At 34.3% G+C, this 8,706-nt stretch overlaps 1 long non-coding RNA gene across 7 annotated transcripts; it reads left to right on the top strand.

Annotated features, from left to right (window-relative positions):
- Positions 1-2,895: 2,895 nt before the first annotated feature.
- LOC110916028 lies at positions 2,896-7,314 on the top strand. 7 transcript variants are annotated; one of them, XR_004882906.1, is made up of 11 exons: positions 2,899-3,191; positions 3,275-3,351; positions 3,739-3,861; positions 4,100-4,243; positions 4,326-4,416; positions 4,620-4,790; positions 4,943-5,044; positions 5,161-5,249; positions 5,338-6,129; positions 6,225-6,697; positions 6,791-7,314. It is a non-coding gene; the product is annotated as an uncharacterized LOC110916028 (long non-coding RNA). The 7 variants fall into 7 exon arrangements; XR_002579425.2 differs by having other exon boundaries at positions 2,896-3,191; positions 5,338-6,697; XR_004882905.1 differs by having other exon boundaries at positions 4,620-5,044.
- The last annotated feature ends 1,392 nt before the right edge of the window (positions 7,315-8,706 follow it).

The raw sequence follows: 8,706 nt of genomic DNA, 5'->3' as shown, positions 1-8,706 counted from the left end.
GTCAGGTCAAATAATAATAGTTCCAAATTCAACTAAAAAAATTCCATTCATTCAAAGGGCCCGTTCTTACACATAAAAACTTGCTATTAAGTTTATTGTGTGGTGGGTAATCTAAGGTTAAACAAATAAGAGTTAAAATATATTTACAAAACTACCTATCACTTATATGCAAAGTGGTAACAAACTTTACTTTAATTTATATATTGTATAAATATTTAGGATATACAAAGTGGTAACAGACTTTACTTTAATTTATATATTGTATAAATATTTAGGAAAAATAATTGGGGGAGGCGATCCTATATAATTTATAAAATTTCCGGACGAAAATTGGAACATATACACTTCTAACCGAAACATTGGGGTGGGCGGGTGCACCCCCAGGCACCAACTAAGATTCGCCCCTGCTTCAGGTTTATTATTGTGGTTACGGATGAAACAAAATGGGTCAGACACGTTAGATGAATGATCAATCTGAATTCGCCCATAATCTGTTATGTATTTAGATGCTAACTTCTTACATCTTTTCAAAATAAATGAAAAAAATTATACATTTAATATAAAATTGTTGCTTTAAGTTTATGTTTAACCACCTGGTTTGCTGTAATCTATATCACCAAGCTACCCAAACTGATTAACTTGTTATTGATATCGTCTTTGCAGGTTGCTGCTGATGGTATTTGGATGGTATTTGGATGGTATGCCCAGAAGCTGGTTGTCTGATCCAGTTTCCTGGCTTTAATTGGGTAGTTTTCAAGGAAAAAGCTCCCTCCTTTGTGACAAAATTTGTTATACCCAGAAGCCGGTGCGCCGATCCATTTCTTGGCTTTAATGGTAGTTTTCTTGGAAAAAGCTCCCTCCTTTGTGACAAAAAACTTGTTATTTTAATATACCAGTATCTTGTTGCCACTCACAGATGTAGCGTTGACCTTATTTTAAAATTCGAGTAGTGTCTGAACTCATGTAACTCTAATGGTGACTGTTAATGGAAAATGTCACTGTTTCATCGGGTTAAAGCAATGGTGGCTAGGAATGGCTTAAGTCAAGTCATCCATTCACCTTATGATCGACTTGCTTGAATCGAAGAAGAAGAAGAAGAGCCGACTTTCATTTTGAATTTAGGCTTTCATCGTGACATTTTCTTTTTCTTTTTCATGTATTTGTAATTATATAACTGAGATATGTAAGACATAGATAAACAATAAGAAAAGTAATAAAAAGTAGTACTATACAATATATCACAAGATGATTGATAAGCTAAAAGAAAACGAGTACCACGTGGTAACAGTGAAAATGGACCCGACCAGGTTGGGCTGACCTAAAATGTTTTTTGTTTGAAACGTTTATATATTATTAGAGTGTCAAATATGATTTCCAACGATTATCTTGTATAACTAAAAATTTAAATATTTTTTATCATGTGATCCATGAGGTTTGATGCTTTAAATAATGAACAGTGAAAACTATAGACCTCATTGTTCTTCATTTGAACCGTTTTTACTCTAAATATATTTGATTTTGTAACTAAAGACGCTTCTTGAATCGCATGGGGTAAGAGAACCCGAGTGTTTGGATGTTGGATGTGGAGTTGCTAGCTTAAGGGGATATCTTTCGAGATAGAGGTGGTTGCGTTTTCGTTTGCTCTAAAGGATGAACATGAGGCTAAAGCATAATTTACACTGGCAAGAGGTATTCTCGCCATTTCAATTCCAAAAGGCTGTTCTTTCCAAGCAAGACCTTTGTAGACTAAGAAGATATATGTTGTCTCTTTCATGCAGTTTTGTTCGCGTGGGCATGAGTGTGTCTTCTGGTCGGCCAACAAGAGGATATGGGTCTGTACATTACAATCAGCTTATCTTTTTTGGGGTACTTCCTTCATACTATTTGGACATACTTCGGGTTATCAGTAAGAAGTATCCTTGGACACTTATGTTTGTCGAGTGTCACGATATGACTCTTCTTATCTCGAAAGCTAATTTTTTTGCATACCTATAAATTTGTAAAGCAAACATTTATGTTTTAATTTTTAAAATATAACACCAAATCTGTTTAGTAATATGACATAACCTAAATCTGTTTAGTAATTTGATATAATCTACCCTTCTAAATATTTTTATTAAAGTTAGCAGATAAACATGTATATTTGTCCATCTTTTTATCTAAGACCGACCCATTTAGCTAAATATATAACATACCCAAACTTATTTAACCTAAATCCAAATTCAATTGAATTTAAATAAATAAAAAAAGTAATTGTAATAACATATGGTTTTATTTCATATTAAACTACAATGTATGTCAAAATATGAACATCAACTGTATCAATCAATCCTAATATATGACAAAAAAAAAACACCCCGACCAATGGTTTGGTTAAGTCGGAACAAATTCATCAAAATTATGATTTGTTTTAGTTTTGGTGTGTGGCATGCTTGAATTGAGATTTGTAAGGCTATAGCATAGATAACCCACACCGATACTAGACATGCTATACGATGTATCACAAAAGGATTAATAAACTAACACAAAACGACTATGGCGTTGTAAATTATCGCCGCCGCCGCATCACGCGGGTTACCTACTAGAAAAATGAGTGCCAACATATCACGAATAAGAAAACTAACTTAAGTACTATACAATATATCACGAGACGACTGATAAATTAACGGTAAACGAGTATCCTATTCTAAATCGCCACTCCCGCTGCATCGCGCGGGTAAATGGCTAGTATATATATATATATATATATATATATATATATATATCTATACTACTTTAATAAGCATATAGGAAGGGCAAGAATGGTCATTTGTCACTGTACAACCATTTTAAGCACATTATACAACCTTTAAAAAATAAATGTGTTGAAAAGTTCTTTTAACGCTCATCTCATTTGGGCGGCCAAACAAATTTTGGACAGCTGAGATGTGGATTCAAATTTTGAATCCCTTACTCATCCCAATCCCAAGACACTTATCATACGCATGCTCTTCGCATGCTTTTCTGTTCCTATTCTTTCTTCTCCCAGAGAAACCCTAAAACACAAATGAAGTCAGATTTTGTAGATTCCAATTACTTCTCATTCTCAACAAAATCGACTTCTCATTTTTATCAAAATCACCCCGGAATTATTCAACGATTTGGATGAACAAAGATCCATCCAACTCACATCCAAGTTCCGAAAACCCAAGGTAAGTCCGACATCCTTCTGATTTGTCTAGGTCACGCCCTTCAGTTGTTGAATCCCATGTTTGTGTTTGCTCTAAACTTGCAGATCTAGGATTTAATTTCATGTCTGGATTAAACTGATTAGGATGACAGATCTACAGTTCGTGATTGCACTTGGTTGAGGTAAACTACTTTCTTTATTCTTCTCCGACATCAATATTCCGTTTTCAATTTCAACTACTTGCTTTATTCAACGCTTTCGTGCACAAACCCTAGCTTTTCGATGTGTATCGTGACATCTGTGTGTAATTTAGTCGTTACGGTGCCTAAATATCGGTGAAACACTTCAGATCTGCTTTTTAGAAGTTGAATTCATGTTTTTATTGAAATTTGTTGTTGTAATGAACGCGATTAGGTCATTTGAAGCGAGAATACCTAGGGTTTATTTACAAGTCTAGGGTTTATTTACAAGATTTCTTGATTTTTGTTTAAATTTATAGGCTTTTTTATGTGTTTTTTAGGGAGATTTCGTTTGGTTTTCGGTTTCTTTGACTTTGGTTTTTTTGCTAGGGTTTCAAACAGTGCGAGGTTATGGCGTCTGCAGATGCTGAGCTGGAGCGACTGCTTAAGGAGACAGGGAAACAGTTATCGCTTCCTCATGATTATGTTGATGAACTTCTTCATGTTCTTGATGTAAGCTCTTACTGTTTTGAGTTTTGATTATGTTTAAAAAAGTTTGGTTTTTTATTCATGATTGTTGGTACATTAGAAGTCAGTAAAGTTTGTATTTTGTTGTTTAAATGATCAGTTCCTTTAGTTTTGATGTGGATTTTTGTTTGTTAACTTTATTTGCTGAAAATGTTAGAGAAGACCTAACTGGCCTTTACCGACCGGAATTTAACCGTAATTAAACGTCGAGAAGTTTTCTTAGTTACAGCCGGAGAACTTTCGTGGAGGAGAATGGTTGAATAAGCTGGCGATGATGAAGACAGTTCAGAAGGGCACCGTGAATCTGTGAGTAAATACACCTCTCGAAATCTTCAGTTTGAGTGGATTCGCTCAGATGTTATTCCAGGTAATGTGTTCCAACTTAGTTTAACACAACTAATACGAATCCATTGTTGTACGTCTTCATCTATCTACATTTTGGGAATTAGGGTTTCTATGTGGAGAAGAAACGCATGATTGGTGGTTGGATCTCATAAAAGGAATGAGTTGTTGACAATAAGACATGAATCTGATGGAAAGGTATGTGTTTCTGTTTTTCACTAATACCCTTTTTTGATTTGAACTTGATTTTCAGTGATGCTTATCTAGATCTAAGTCTGTTATTAGTGTGCGGAAGTTAGAATTACAACAGTTGGGTTCTTTTTTTAACCTATTGATCTGATTCAAGTGGGTGGTGATAAAGAATTTTTTTTTTTTTTTTATTTTGGTCAAATTATGGGTAGGGGGAGAGTTGAGCTTAAGAGGATTGAAAACAAGATAAACAGGCAAGTGACTTTTGCAAAAAGAAGAAATGGACTGCTGAAGAAAGCATATGAACTCTCTGTACTTTGTGATGCTGAGGTGGCTCTTATTATCTTCTCCAACCATGGGAAGCTGTTCTGCAGCACCTCCAAGTACACTTTTTTACTATGTGTTTGTGTGTGCTTTTGTAGATCTGAGATGGGTTTTGTGTTTCTTGATGTATAGATATATAATCATGTGGTTATTTGTTAGTTTAGTGTGGTTTGTGTAGAAGAAGATTCTCAAGTTGGAATGTCGTTGTTAGGATCACACTGGTTGAATCTGAAGGTTCCGGAGCCTGCTCAGGCGTTGCAGAATCTGCCGCTGCATCTACAGGCAGATATAAGTATGGAAGCCATGAATCAAGGTATACGTATAAGTTGTTTTGTCTTTCTTATGCGTCGATTCTGATTTGCGTTAATTGTTTTCATGGATTGGTGATAATCTGGATCTAAACCTTTGTGTGTCAACCGCGAATGACAGTCAAAAGGAGAAAAACGATGTTCAGATGGTGGATGAAGGTGGATATCTGATTTAAATATTGTGATATACCTTCAGTGAAAAGACTTAAGGTATTTGATGACATTACATTTTTTTGGAAATCTTTTGGAATCACACAGGAATAGAAAAACAATTTGTCCTCTTGTTTGTGAATTTAAGGTTCAGGCGCATCCTCGAGCTATCATTGGTGGACAAACAGTTGTATCTAATCACTATCCGCTCTGTTCGGGCAGGCTACGCCTCAAGAGATTTGTAAAAAACGTTCTTGATTTGGGCCGAAACCAACAACCAACCAAATTAGACCAGTTGAATGTGACTGATTTTGACAAAATAAAATCCAGTCAAAAAAACCTACCTACAGTTTTAAAAAAAAAACAACAATACAATTGACTAGATTTGCTGGGTCAACTGGATTGGCAAAAGCGGTTTGTTTTGACATTTCGATAAAGATAGTTCATGATATCGTGTAGATACATTTTCTAAAAAAAATAATAGATATAAATAACGAATTTTGTTTACACGTGTTCCACATTTTTTGGTCTAATTTGGTATTGATATCAATTGTTAATAGACATGTCGATTTTTTTGGTCTTTTTCGTGCAGAGGGACTCTTTCCACTATGTAACATTTTTCTTTAAACGTGTTACACATTTTTTATCCGAATTTTTTAACCTTTTGTTTGAAAAAGCTAAGAATGTATGTCCATTTATTGGGTATGTTGATAACTCAACATCTATGTCAACAACTTATTACCTTTATAGTCATGATGATTGCGATTAAAACCTCCTGTATGCATGTTTGTGTTTCCTTAGATACACCTTTAAATATATCAACCTGACCGCTGTTCCGCTTTCAAAATTTCATCTTAAATCTTCTAAAATTTCATCTTAAATCTTTTAAAATTTCATCTCAAATCTTCATCGTGGTCCAAGTGTCAGCCGACTTACAAAGGTAATTTTTTCTAATGACTGCAGATCTATAGTTATGCCATTTATGTTTAGCTGTGAAATTTTAAATGGTTTTTTTTTTTTTTGTGTGTTTAACAGCATCAAGATTACTATTTAAAAGGTGGCTTGATTTGATTATTTTTAAAATGGTTTTTTTACTGTGCTTTTCGCACAACTAGAAACTAAGTAATCACATAACAAATTTTATTAACCACATGGACCTGCAATACCGACCCGATTCCCACCTTACCCGAACCACAGGTACAAACCAGTTTCAGACCCGGCCGAAGAAAAAAGAACCAAACCGGATCCACCTCTACCCGGTCAAAACCCGGACCTGAACTGGCCAAAACCCAAAAAAACTGCCAAACTTGTAAAAACACGAATATGCTGGAACCTGTTCCTACTCGGAACCAGTACCTACCCAATACCAATTCTAAAAAAGCCTGTTTTGTGCCCCTCTGATATTCACAATTGAGCATTTGGCCGGTGAAGTGAAACCAGTAGAATGTGATGTCGGTGACAGCATTCCTGGCGGCGCAAGAAATATAGACGGTATGATGATTCTCAAGGTATTTGCTTCTCAACTATTTTAATCTCTCTGTATGTATGAATTGTGGGCCCCGTATTCGAAAATAATCTCAACTATGAATGCTATGTGACAGGCAAAGAAGACGTGGAAAGAATCTATGCTGAATAAGATAGTGCAGCTGACAAAAGAAGGTTCAACAAAGGAAACCAAAGCTTCAAATGTGGTTGGATCAGTTTGGTGAGAATTACAGTAGGGTATGATGCAACCATCAATGAGATTGAACTTTTTTGCTTCAAAAAGTAGCTGAGCCAAGCAATATACACTGTATACGCTTCATACAGTACGGTGGCTGATGAATGGAGTATTGGTTTTATAGCATATATTCTTTTATGTGGGACCAGGCCCTTTTGGGCCCGAACTAAGTCCCAGATTTTTCGGGTTGTTTTAAAAGTCCATTCAAGTTTTAATGAAGTACCGTGGCCTACGTTATCCTTTTGAGTCTAAAGTATTTTGTTAAATGTTTATCAAACAAATAACCTAGGAAAAGATTGACGACTACTCAAGCATTGACTATGTGACATCTGATTTGTTGTATCGTGCTACTTAAGTTTTAGGTTTTGGTTATTTTGAAATGATAAGAATGAATTTTGTAAGCCATTTATGGATTAGAAATACAAATGATGTAAAAGTGCCACTCAATATTGGGACACATGAACTATAGTCGCTCTACTCTTTGTAAAGCTATTCTACTATGCTCTAGATTATGATGGGACATAAAAGTAGGGATGGTCAAAATAGGTTTGGGTTGAAACATGTTAGTTCTGGTACATGTCAGGTTGACCCATCCCCTTTAGGATTAAATAGATATTACCATGAAATTTGATTATTATTGTAAAATTTGATTATTATAAAATTATCCTTACAATAACATTATTTTTGAATAAAAGCTATGTGCATAAAAATTAGGGGGTGTTAAACGAGTTCAACCTGAAATTGACCCGAACCCGTTTAGATTAAACCTAAACCCATGAATTTCGTGTTAGGTTCATGTCGTATTTTCGAGTCATGTCAGAAATTCACACCCCTAATAAAAATAAATGACATATAGCTTGTTTGACCCCAATATTCTTTAAGGCAAAAAAAAAAATAGATTTTAGTTATGACCCAACTGAACTGAACCTTCTCATGCACACCCTTAGAATTACTAACAAGTATTGTGTTTTCCGTTGCATCGTGAATTTGGTTTTGGTTATGGCTCAAAATCGAACCGCCCCGTACATAGCCCTAAACAAACCAACCTAACTGATATGTTTCCCGCCGCATCGCGCGGGTAAATGACTAGTATATATATATATATATATATATTACTGAGTCATGTAAGATTTATCATGCAAACTAATAATGAGATTTAGAGAGTATGACACTTCTAGTATCATATGAATATACTCTCTCATGCGAGCGATAATAAATTGCAGCTTTGGTTTTATTACTCTACTATATAATCAATACGAACAAATGTTAGCATGCTAAATACATGGTATGCACAAATTCATATTATACAATATATCATGCTACAACATATTGCCATATAAGATGAGTTATAATGATATTTTATGAAATAATATTTTTTATCACTTACAAGAACTTATATAAGTTTATTTGAAACATAGAGAACTATCAATTCTTTGTGATCTTTAATAACATATGATCGTAAAAAGCTATTAAAACAACTTCAACACTAAGCAATCAAAATAATAGTATATGTAAACGACATATAGATATCTCGCAAAGACCATTTTACAAATGCATACCGATAACGTAGTGCGTGCATAAATGTATATTATCAACACTAATACATGTACACAATAAACTATTTAATCACTGCAGGTATTAGGTTTATTAGCATCACAACATTCACACCACTTTTACTAACTCATATATTTATTTTAGTCTTAATGTACAAGAAAACAATATTAAAGGATTATATTATCTAACAAATAAATCCTAATAATGTTCAAAAATAATATATACACCTGCGATTAGTAATAT

This window comes from Helianthus annuus, chromosome 16 (assembly GCF_002127325.2).
Source record: "Helianthus annuus cultivar XRQ/B chromosome 16, HanXRQr2.0-SUNRISE, whole genome shotgun sequence".
NCBI lineage: Eukaryota > Viridiplantae > Streptophyta > Magnoliopsida > Asterales > Asteraceae > Helianthus > Helianthus annuus.
This window is presented reverse-complemented; position numbering and strand designations above follow the sequence as displayed.